At 44.9% G+C, this 12,597-nt stretch overlaps 1 non-coding gene across 1 annotated transcript; it reads right to left on the reverse strand.

The window, feature by feature from the left end:
• Positions 1-8,117: 8,117 nt before the first annotated feature.
• Positions 8,118-8,190, reverse strand: TRNAK-UUU. The gene has a single exon. It is a non-coding gene; the product is annotated as a tRNA-Lys (tRNA).
• Between the last annotated feature and the right edge of the window lie 4,407 nt (positions 8,191-12,597).

The following is a 12,597-nucleotide window of genomic DNA, read 5'->3' on the forward strand; positions in this document are numbered from 1 at the left end:
ACGTGACGTTGACCAAAATGGAGAAGCTAGGCCTCTGCACGAATCCTAGAACCCAATCAATCCAAAGCTGATGAAATCTGAAGCCCTCAAGCGCTCGCCAAAGAAAATCCCATCGGATCTGATCATAAGCGCACTCTATATCCAGCTTCACAGCCATCAAACATCGTCTCCTCGAGGCTCGCTGTAAATCCACCATCATCTCTTGGGCTAGCAAAATATTATCTGAAATGCTCCTTCCCCCCACAAAGGCTCCCTACTCCTGGCTGATTACTCTAGGCAGTAGGTTCTTCATCCTCCCTACCATAATCCTTGCCACCACCTTGTACAAGGTAGTGCATAAACTAATGGGTCTCTAATGACTTGGCTCTGAAGCATCCTGACGCTTCGGTATCAATATAATGTAAATGGCCTTCCAATCATCTGCCATCACTGCTCGGCTGAAGTAAAGCTGTACTGCCTCCATCACTGCCCTTCGAATAATGCACCAATACCTCCGAAAGAAAAAAGGGTGGGAACCCGTCTGATCCGAGGGCCTTGTCCTCAGCAAGGCCTCATACTGCCTCCTGCACCTCCATCTCTGACACTGGCCGAATCAAGGCTGCATTTTCAATCTCTGCAATTCTGGCCCCTGGCTTAGGGAGCTGACCAATCTCATGTGTCCCGCCATCCTCCTTCCACTTGGACTTGAAGAACTCCACTATTATCTGTCTCACTGTCGAGTCCTCCTCCACCCACCGGCCCACCACAACTCTCAATGAGCGGATCATATTCCTCTGCCTCCTAACAACTGTCGATCGGTGAAAGAAGCTGGTATTCCGATCTCCATCCTTGACCCACTATATCCTGGATTTCTGTCTCCAAAAAATCTCCTACTGGTGTAATAATGAGTGGTGTGAAGCTAGTGAGTGGCGCAGATCCGCCATATCAGCCTCCGTAAGCTCCTCTCCCTGATCCTCCCGCCCGTGAAAGTCCACAATCAAAGCCTCCACCTCCTCTAATCTCCGGAAGACATTGCCAACGACCTTCCGGTTCCACCTACGAAGACTACGTTTGGTGAGCTCCAGCCTGCATGAGACCCTCTGTATGGCATCACCTCGTACTGGCATACCCCAAGCCTCCCTGACTACATCCCAAGGCTGGGGATATATGACAACCACAGCTTCTCAAACCGGAAAGGGCTATGGTGTGCAGTGCTCGACTTTGTAGAGATCAAAAGAGGGCAATGATCAGAGGCAATCCGAGCTAGATGACTAACTTGATAAGATGGAAACCGCTACATCCAGTCCGGAGATGCGATGACCCTGTCAATCCGCTCCCACATCCTAGCCTGTCCGGATTGATTGTTGCACCAAGTAAATCGCGGTCTCGAATAGCCGAGGTCCACCAATCCATTTTCCGCCAAAAACTCACGAACTACCTCCTATTCACAAAGTCAGAGTAGACCGTACCTCCTCTTTTCTCATTGGGGCTTAAGATACAATTAAAATCACCTACCACAATAGTCGGTATGCCCTGTGTCAACATGCTAGTCAACTCACCCTAAAAGAATCTCCTCAATCGGTAGTCAATGCTGGCATAAACTCTACATGGTACCCACGGTGCTTCATTTGGTTCCGAAATGACCATCACAACGTGCTGAGAATAATTGCAAAACACATCTACAGAAGCCGTCCCCCGCTTCCACAACATCAGAATACCTCCAAACAAGCTCTGAGACTCCACTGCAAAGGATTCCTAATCAACTACTAAGTGCCGCTGTACACGATGCAGCCCCTCTCCAGACACCCGTATTTCACATAGAAAGCATATCTCAGGGCAATGAAGCTGAACGAACCTCTTAAATGATGACGAAAAGGACAGCTTGGCCGCCCCCCTGCAATTCCAAGCCAATACCTTCATTCTACACTGTGAGATGAAGGTTGGCCCTCTCTCCTTGGGCTGATCACTCTTGGTGCAGTGGACACACCTTCCCCTGCCGCCAACTCACCTCCCAGGATCGCAGCCCTCAGCAGATCAACCACCTTTTCTATGATCCAAAATTGGTGAAGTAGATCTGAATCCCAAGCCCCCTGACATACTTCTCATTACCACCGCCCTTGATGCCAAGGGCAACTTCGATTATAGCACTGCCACTGGAGGCGCTTCCAATTTCTACTTCTCAGGCATCCCCTTCTTTGCAAATTTTGGCATGGAGGAGGAGATCACCACTTTGTGCAAACACCCTGCCGAAGACGCTGCAGAAGATCCCACTGAGGTCGTCTCCCTCTGCATGCATGTGTCTGCCGTCACACCACCCTCCTGCCTCTGCCCCTTTGCCGAAGCCTTCCCGCCACCTCTAGCTGCTACCGCTTGCGACGGTGGAGCCTCCTTCACCACCAAAATCCTGCTTGACATGGGGTTTCCTCCTTCGGTTGATGAAGATGCCGCCCACCGACCGCTGCACCGCCCGGTGTCGGTCGATTAGGGGCCCTCGCCGAAGGTAGGGAGGCACTTCGGAAGTGCCTCCGCCCTTCCCCCCCTCCGGCGAGGCTCCAAGCCCTCGAAAGAGGAAGAAGAAGCCGATCTGGGGAGCTGTTGAGCCAACCGACTCGCACGTGGTCCCACCCCCAATGCCCTAGTGGGCTTGACCGGGCTCCTAGCCCGCTTCATTGGGCTTGGGCCCTGGCCCTGGGCTGGCCCGACTGAAGCATTTCAGTCCGAGTCCGCCTAGCCCGGCATAGCCAGTACGGCCTGCTTGAACTGAGCCTGGGCCTGCTTACCCAATGGATTGACCCGGCCCACCTTCACTGCTGGTTCCGAGTCCAACCCGGCCCTCACACCGAGTTGGGTTACCTCAAAATCCTTCGCCGCCAAGTCACCCACCACTCCCTTCTCTGGCGACCTCCATCTAGCCAACTTAGTTGGCTTTTGCCATCTGTCAGTGTCCACGGGTGACTCAGGGAAGATTGACACCGCATGGGGGGAACTCAGCCCCGACTCGGGGGACACCTGCACTTGTGTTGAGTCGGCCCTTGACTCGGTCATCTTCTTCATAGGCTTGTTCCGATTCGGCTGCCGGATCTTGGTTGTTGTCAACCATGGACCGTAGGAAAATCAACCCACCTACTCATCCCCCCCCCCCCCCGGTCAGCTTCAGTGTCGGTTCCTTGGTCCACTCCTCTGTCCCAGCCGGCTGGGCACGATAAACTCCCAGATCTACTGCCGTCACCGAATCTGGTGGAGGATAGGGGTAGACCCCTTCTCCATGACCAAGGCGGGCACAGTTGTAGCAGTAACCAGGGAGGTTTTAATAGCAAAAGGATTGTCAGTGTAGATCAGATCCAAGCTGATGAAGGTCCCAGCTCGGATCGGCAATCGGGCATCCAACTCAACTTTGACTCGAGCGAAGCCTAGCCTCCGGCCTTGATCTGTGACCTTGTCCAGCGCCAAGGGTCGGCCGGCCTTCGCCGCAATGTCCCATATCATCTCTTTCGTCCAATACTCCATTAGCAAACAAGGTAGCCTGAGCCATACGATTACCCGGCAGAGTTGACTGGCCCCTGGGACGAAATTCGGCCGCCACCGCTCAATGGCGAGGAGCTAGCCAGCCACGATCCGGCCTCCATGGCCGCTTCCCGATCCCTCTCAGTTCGAAATCGGAAGGCAAATGTCTCATCCACCATCAGGAACTCCTCGACGTCATAATCTAGCTTCACGCCCACCCACAGATCATGGCTAACCTACTCCACTGGAACTCATCGGCCCAAGCTGTGCACTATGACCACGGTGTCTCGCCATGCTGCTCTAGCCAACTCTCCTTTCTCTAGCGAGATCTCCACCACGTCCGTGAACCGCCGCTTCAAGACTTCCAACTCCGCGTCCGAGATTTGATGGTTGGTCCAGGTTGAAGTCCTCGACGATCCCTGTGCCACCTCCGCCCGCATTCGACCTGTCTCGGCCACCTTCGATTGCGACTGCGTCGGCTTGTCACCCTAGCCCGCCGCCTCCGTCTTCGTCTTTCCCGATTCAGTTGTACCACGAGAAGCCATCCTCCATAGCGTCCAAGTGTTTGAAGTGATGCACCACTAGTTGCACGAAGATTGATGCACCGACCCACCCGGCTCTCCCTAGCCTTGCAGCTTCATCTACAAGGCATGTAGCTACTGAATTCTGGACCAATGTCGGTGTACAGTTTGGATAACCTTGAGGTCGGCAGGAACCGAGCTGAATTGGCTGGCCGAGGTGTGGGGAAGTTGATCTCTTTCGAGGATGGTCTACAAGAAGTCTGCTTGCCGGAGAGTTTTCAGTGGAACCCTTCGATGCCTAAGTTAGAATAGAAAAGTAACAATACGGAAAGAAGAGATTTCGGCAGAGTTGAGTTCTCTGTGAACGAAGTTGTTTATCTGAGATCCCCTGGACTATCCTTTAATATAGGCATCTATTTTGTCATTTATCTTGGTTGATGTAACGTGCACCAGTTGTCAGGCAACGACCAGTCGTATGTTTACGGCATGGGTATCATTTTGCGTGGGTGGCGCACGGACCGTGCATTGAATGCAGAGCTGCCACAACTATCGGCAGAAAAAAGGCACGGTCCATAGGCAAAAAGAGGGCAGGGAGAGTTTCAATGAAGCATGGCTGGGGAAATTTGATAAGGCACGGTCCATAGAGGTTGTGGTGAGGTTTGGCTAGACCTAAACAACGGAGATTCGATGAGGCATTGGTGAGGGTCCTGACCAAGGAGATTTAGCAAGGAGGTGAGGTTAGGATGGAGCATCAGAGAAAAAGGAGATGATGGTGCAGGGCGCAGTGTCAAGTTTTGATCAAGATAGGGTAGAGAGGAAAAGTTTTTTTAATTAAAATATGTATTCAAAAGGCTACAACTTGTTGTATAGCTATTTTAGGTCAATGTGTTGCAAGATAACCTTGAGTTGTAGTCCGACGAGCAACTCAACTTACTATATAAATTGAGTTGCAGACATTCAAATAAGTAAGCTGGCTTGTAACTGTAACTTATGCATCTAAAAGTTATTTCCTTTATACGAAAGATCAGAGTTCAAGTCAAGACAAAAAAAAATTTAAAAAATAATTTCTAAGTTCATAATACTTTATAATAACAATTTTGATCGTACAATATAACAACAAAATAAATAATATAATACTATTACAAAATTATATTATAGGATTAAATAACATTATTATATTAAATAATTATATTTTATTAATATAATATTATTACACTATAATAATATTACAAATATATTACTATATTTTACGGTAGGTCTAAAAATTTGTTATATATTATATTACTTAGGTTAAATATCAAAATAAATAATTTAAATTAAGAATACTTTATAATAGCAATATTTGATACTATAAATAGTTAAATAATTGAAAGCGCTATATAGCATCCTTTGTTATCATTTTCTGATACTAAAAGTGTTATTTAAGTTGGTTACCCTATGGATGTTAAAGTTTATAATATCCTTTATTATCATTTTCTGATACCAAAGAACTTTTTAGTTTAGTTACCTAATAGATGTTAAAATCCAAAGTATTTATAAAATATAATTACTAAATAGCAGACTGCTTTTTACTAAAAATGCAACTGGCAAAAACTTTATTATCCAAAGCTCTACGATAAAAAAGCTTTACTATCTATAAATATGCCAAACATAGCTTTAATCTGCATGCAACTCTCCTTACATAGCTCTATAAAAATCCTATTCGAATAAAAGATATGGTACACTTTTATTGCAGCTCTAATAAATGCTCAAAATAACGAGCGAATCTACATACAGAATCATTTAGCTCGTCTATCTTTCTTTTCTTTTCTTTTCTTTTCTTTTCTTTTTGGCTGAAAAGATATGGTACACTTTTTACTTGTTAATTAGTTTGGTATTGATTGCCTAGACCTAGGGGATGTTTAGGTGTAGAAAAGATTTCTGGAGCGATATCCTTGTACTTTAAAGGCAATAGACTTACTCCATGAAATAGGATTTCTTTTTTGTTTTTCTTTTTTGCATTTGACTGATGGATAAGCGCAGGGAACAAGGAGAATTTAACATACATTAAACTTGATAACCGGATTTTATTGGAAAGTTCTAATTGCCCTTTCACTTTTTGAATGTAGTGGATAAGGACAAATAACAATTGAAGATAATAGGACCATCCTATTCCGTGATTTAAGTCTACTATGTCGAATAGATTTATACCATGTAAATCCATTTATCCCACATGGTATAAGCCTCCTCAAGGACTCAGATCTTCGTATATACAAGCACTATTTTTTTGGGGGTAAACTAAGTTAATATACTTCAATTGCTCATTTCAAAGGGTCATTTCTAGATCCTCACAAGAAAAAAAAAAAGGGATAGTCCTCATGCAAATTTACCAAAGCAAAATCCATTTATTCTATCTATTTAAATTATTTAAATGAACTTTTTTTTTTAAAGAATGTTTTCAGGATTTTTTTTTTTGGTTTGCTAGATGGGAGGGCGAGCCTTAGCTATATTACTCTAACAAAAATACAGCCATAAGAATTAGCATTTGCAATGCATGAAAGGTAAGTAGTCAATGAAAGGCCACGTAAATATGAGATTGGCTCACTGTTCCCCTTACTGCCAACAAGTTTCTTCTCTAAAAGAGTGAAGAACTTGAGAACAGCTGAGAAAATCCATGATGGCCCAAATATCATATAGAACTGGATAAGTGGTGATCATGTTCGATTGATCCAAGAAAGAGTCATCATAGAGTCTCCTTCCAGAATAATGTGATCACGAAGCATAGTTCAAACAATAAACTGCAGGCCTTCCAAACAGCTTGTAATTTGGCCAAGGAAATGGTGATAATATTTCTCACACCAGAAATCTTAGACCTGCATTGGTTGGAGTCACTGAGGCGTTGAGGTTCACCCTGACTGCTCCAATGGGAGAGGTTGCCCATTGACTTGGGTAGGCAGGAGTGACATCTTCATTCTTCAGCAGCCTTCTTGTATTCCAAAGCCATACCCAGAGCTCTACTGGACAGTTGAGTGGGTTGGCAGGCTTTTTTCTTGGAAGATTATGTTATTCTGGGCATTTTAGATTAGCCAGCTTGTGCATAACAAAGCAGTCTAGGAGTGTGCAAGGATCAGATTGGGTCGGTTTGGTGATATACCCTTATCAAACTGATTTAAACTAGTTTTCTAGAATTTCGTGCTTCTGTCGGATCCTCCCTATCTCTTGATCGAGCTTGTGTAGGTAGATGTTACCCTACATCTTAATATAGGTGCGTAGCAAGGCAATGAATCTGTTCAAGAGTCCAAGGACTTGGAGTGCATTCATTCCCCAGGTTCGGTTGCTGCTCCTTCAAATTTGCCTCTTAAAAGTAATGAATTGAGCGGCAGCGAGGAGGTCCGGTTCTATAGTGATTTCGTCTGCTTTTGGAAGCAAGCGCTACCTGGGGACAAAGAAAGTGACTTCGGAGTTTACTTGACTGAGCGTAGCGGGCTCCGCGCCCTGGCTTGAAAGCACCTCTTCTTTCTTCCTCTCTTGGCGGTGAGATTCGATGATATGGCTTCTTTGTTCTCTTTGAAAGTCATCTACTGCTCATTTTTTTCTCAAATTTTGATAAGCAAAAGTCTTCAACAGCTCTTGTTGGCCGAGTCATTTGGTCTAGCCCAACCCTTTTTTTTTGAAAAAGCAAAAAAGTAGTAGCCACTATTTTCGCCAGGGACATCGAGTCATCACGTTTCTCTCTTTTAGCTGGCTGCTCGACAACTATGGCTTGTAGATTCGCAGAACAGAAGAAGAAGTTCACTCTGACTTGCGCACTACAAAAAGGCAGCCAACGACTTCGGACGTACTCCGTCTTTCGAGCCTCTGTTTAGCTTCAAAAGAAGGCGCTAGTACAACGAACGCTGCTTTGGTGCGTCCCACCCCAACTAACTAGTGCTTGACTTGACTCTCCCCCGCGCCCTATCCAATGAATAAGGAGAAGGCCGGCCTATCGATGACCGAGCCAGTCTGATCTCCTTTATACTTACCTCACACAACGAGCGAAGTCGAGATGTTGATGAGAAAGGGGCGAGTCTCAAGGCCAAAGAGTGCTCTTTGAACGCTACTATGCATCCTTACGAATACAAGAGTGGTTTTTTTTGGGTATAGCAGGACTTGAACCTGCGACCATTAGGTTAAAAGCCCAATGCTCTACCAACTGAGCTATACACCCGATTTGACAATCAGGGTTGGTGCGGAAAAGAAAAGAGGGCGGCCTGGCCCCTTTTCTTCTTATCATATCACAAGGGCGCGGCTCTGTATGAGGCTCGTACTGCGGAGCAAGTCTGGGAGTCCTTTCCACTCATTGAAGATTCTATCTACAAAAGAAGGTCAACGGGGGAGACTACAGTAGCTCTTACTGAGACTATCTACGAAAAAGGTAAGGTCGTCTTTCTTTCCGGCGGGTTCGACCGAAAGGAGCTGTGTTCTATGGTTTGACGTTGTTCCGGTCGAGCACTCTCTTTTCTTTGTCCAATTCCGTCTGACCAACCCGCGAAGGGTTGTGAGGCTGGACCAGGTACGAAGAATGAATCTATGCCCTCTTCCATTCTCAGGCACGGAAGTTGCTGGCCAGCGCCCGCTCAACTCTTCGAGAGCCAGACAAGAAAGGAGTGGTGGTTGGTTCCGATTCGACAACGGGTAGAATGCCTGGTCGAAGGTCCAGTACAGTGGGTAGCAGGCGTGTTCGTTTTGGCTTCCGAGCGAGAACGAGAAAGAGGCGATGCACCATACTTGCTGCTTCGTACGTTGACCTTGACTTGACAGATTCATCCAATCCAATTGAACCTACACTCAAAGGAGGACTACAAGTGAAGGGTGATGCCGTCAAAGAAGTGATCAGCATTAAGATCTTTCTTGGGGGTTAGCAGTGCCCTATAGAATGAATAAGGAGAGCCCGATAAGTTGACTACTGCCAAGCAATAGGTTATAAAGCGGAGCCACCTTCTTCAGTGAAGGAAGAAGCCCGCCAGCTTACTATACTAAGGGAAGAGGGGAGCTAAATTAGATATGTTCATTTGTTACATATGTTGATAAAACACTTACCTAAGTTTCCATTTTCCCAGATACAACAGTGACGGTAAGAAAAAACCAATTGACGAGGGGCCCGGGTGGGACCGAGAGAAAGAAAGGACGGGGGGCGACCATGCATGGCACTTCTCGACCGTGTCTCCGAGGGACAGTTGAACGAGCGACTCATGAATGCAGCCGGGTCGGACGAGCTAATAACTCGAACGCGTTCGGTCAGTTTTTTGAGCCCCCTCTATTTTCATCTCGACATGAAAAGTCAGAGGGACTGAAAGACTCATAAGGTTATAGTGCGGGATCAGTTCCATTTTCATAGTTAAATAATCTAATCTACTTCAAATAAAGACAAAAGGGAATCCACGGTGACAGAGAAAGATGAAGCAAAGAAAGCGCATAGCGTGGCACCCCGTAACAATGGAATTGAGCTTGGCCCTGTCTCGGCCTTAATAAGCAGTTGAATCCTCTGCATGAGGAAGTCACCTCGACATCTTAGAATGTCGGTATCGAGGAAAGACAGAAATATGGGTTAATCAACAGTTCCCAACAGAGATAGATTTTGTGAATCTACAGACAGATATGGTTTTTGAACTGAGCCTGTTCCCACTCGTATACCAGCCAAAGTTAGGTAAAGAGGGTTTCTTTGGCTTCTGAACTTAAAAGTCTCTTCTTTCTCTTAGGGGAAGCCCAAAGCTAGCTATCTCTTCCTTGCTCGACTTCCCGACTTGCCTTCATGAATCAAAGTTTAGCCCGATGAATGACAGGTTTGCCTTGTGTTGGGACGGTAGGCAAGGTTCGGTACTCAGTTCCAGGCGGTTTGTTTTCCAGTAAGGTACTCAATCAAGCCGTTCAAGCAAGCGGATCGTAGAAAAACCACTTCTCTTGTGTGTCCTCCTTCTCATGGGAGTAGGCACCAGTCTCAGGGAAAGCGGCAGGGGCTTCGGCTGTTGGAAACCCGGACACTGCTCCTGCGCAATCAGAGAAAGAAGAAAGGTAATCCATCTCGACATTCTGAGGGCTAACTCCTAAAGCAATCACGGTAAGTTCACTTCGGGAATCAATACAATAAGATCTTTTCACTCTTTTTCTCTATCAGTCTACCCCCGTAGTCTTCCGAAGGTGTATTAAGGGTAGAGCTTTACCCGGACCGCAATTTCTGACGTGAGAAAGGAATAGCGTAAGGTCCGACCTTTTTCATCTAAGGGGTAAATAAGCTGTTAGGACCGAGGGCAGCGGTTACATCCCGGTAGTCAGCAACAGCGGTTCAGTGTCAAATGAAAGCTAAGCGGGAAGGCTACTTCACTTCAGACAATCAGGCAGAAGCAGCGGTGTCGGGTTCCTTCCTTTCGCCAATAGACTAGACCTGTATTCGACCTCTGTTTCCATCAACGATGTAACTAGATCCGGTCGAATATACCAACCTGCTCAGTTGAGAGGAGCTGCGCCAGCCATGCCAGAAGCGCATGCACCCGCGCCAAGCAAGAAGGGGAGATATCCAAGAAACCTATGATGTGGCCCAGCATTTGAAAAGGATCCCGGCCAAAATCTATAATCTCTATTTTTGATCTGTCTTTTGCAGACCTCGAAATCTCATCGCGAAGCCTTCCTCCAGGTCTACAAAATGCTCATGTCTCGCAAGGCACACCCCTCTATATAATCTCCAAGAGATGATTGGCCAACTAGTGGCCCCACAGCCTAACATTTTCTTTTCTCTTTCTATTTTCATTCTAGATAGAGCAGTAAGAAGGATCTCTTATGCAAGCTTTCTTGATGAAGGGTACCTCTTTCTAAAACAAATTGTAATCTTCCCTTCCTTTTATAATGGATTTTTCTAGCCTCAATGGCTATAGCATTTTCTAAGATAGCAATCCAATCGTAAACCGTAATCAGTGACACACAAAAGCCAAATCATAAACTTCGGAGCGAGTTCAATAGTTTTCGAATAGCTTCCGTCGAATTACGCTTGATGATAATTAAGTAGTGGAGTGGCAAGCAAGAGCAGAAGGAGGAAGGTGAGTAGGGTTGGTGAAATGATGCAAAAAGGCATGATGAGATCTGAACCCCTACCTTGACTAAGAGAATTAGGTTATTCTTTTGCAGTTGGTCTTTGGTGCCTATCCATCCTATGCCTCGTACGTAGTATAAATCAGAACTGAAAACTCTTTTATACCCGGAAAAAACTTTTATTCATTCCCTTGATTTGGCTATTCATTCTAGCAACAATCGTCAAACACGGCATAGCAACAGCGGCTAGCTACTTCCTTAAGTTAGAAGCAGAGGTAGGACTAGTCTGGGTATGAATCAAATCCTTTCCTAGGGTGAGTCCTTATGTAAATGTAAGTAGAAGGCAGCCATCTAAGAGATGTTACTAGTCTGTATGCAAAGCCTCCTAGTCCCATCCCCTTCTGTAATAGGAACTCCCTGCGGGCGCTATCCTATAAGCAGACGCAACTAGAAGACATTATTGTCTTTATCTAAGTTAGAGGCTTTTATATAGCTTAAACCCTTTCCTTTTCCCACGAATCGATTCGATTTGATATACCGCAAAACCACCTCTTTTTCTGGACTGGCATTACACACCAGCAGAGATCGGGGAAGACGTTCAAAATTGAAACCGAACTAACCATCTACAAAAACACTTGAAACCAACACGAAAAATTAGGTTTGATTCAATTTATTTTATCGAGTTGATGTTTAATAAGTTGGGCTAAATGGGCTGGTCTAAGTCTAAACATAAAAATTACATTTTATATAGAATTGATATTCAACAGACTCGACTAAATGGACTAGATTAAGTTTAAATATAAAAATTCTATTATATATATAAGAGAAAATATTTTAAAATTTAAAAATTGAAATATTTATACACACATATATGGGTTGGATTAGGTCGGTTTGAATTAGTTTTCACAAAAATTAAGTTGAAATCGCACTGAATTTTTCTAATTTAAGACTTTCTTAAACAGGCACTAAATGAAATTTAAAAAAATGATATAAACCGAACCGAAGAAATCAGTTTAGATGAGTTAGCGATTCGATAGATTTTTTGCACACTTCTATAGAGCACAATGAGCATCTTCAGGCATATTGGAGGAGATAATTTCCTTCCATCTGTAGAAAGCATTGATCTAGTGGCATGAACTGCAGAAAGAGTCTGATCCCACATAGTAGTAGCATAAAGACATGTAAGAAAAGTAGGTCTGAGCTAGAAGAGGACTGCCACATCAAGAAAATATTTAGTGTGATCTATGTTTAGATCATGAAGAGGATGAATATAGACAATTCAAAAAAGAGACCATTATGATTTTGAGTCCTGAGGTTTATGTAAAGTATTTCATCATTACCCTTAATTGCTGCCATGCACATTACATTGCCGAATTAGTATAACATTAACCCATACTCTCAAATGATACTTTGATCTTGTCTTCTCATGGTGTTCATCTGCTATCTCTTCCTGCTTACAACCCAAAAGCTAGAAGAAAGCAACACTACTGCAACACCAACAATCTAGAAAAGCTGTAAGATATAGTTTATCTAATAATTAAGGGGCTGCTGC

This window comes from Phoenix dactylifera, chromosome 3 (assembly GCF_009389715.1).
Source record: "Phoenix dactylifera cultivar Barhee BC4 chromosome 3, palm_55x_up_171113_PBpolish2nd_filt_p, whole genome shotgun sequence".
Taxonomy (NCBI): domain Eukaryota; kingdom Viridiplantae; phylum Streptophyta; class Magnoliopsida; order Arecales; family Arecaceae; genus Phoenix; species Phoenix dactylifera.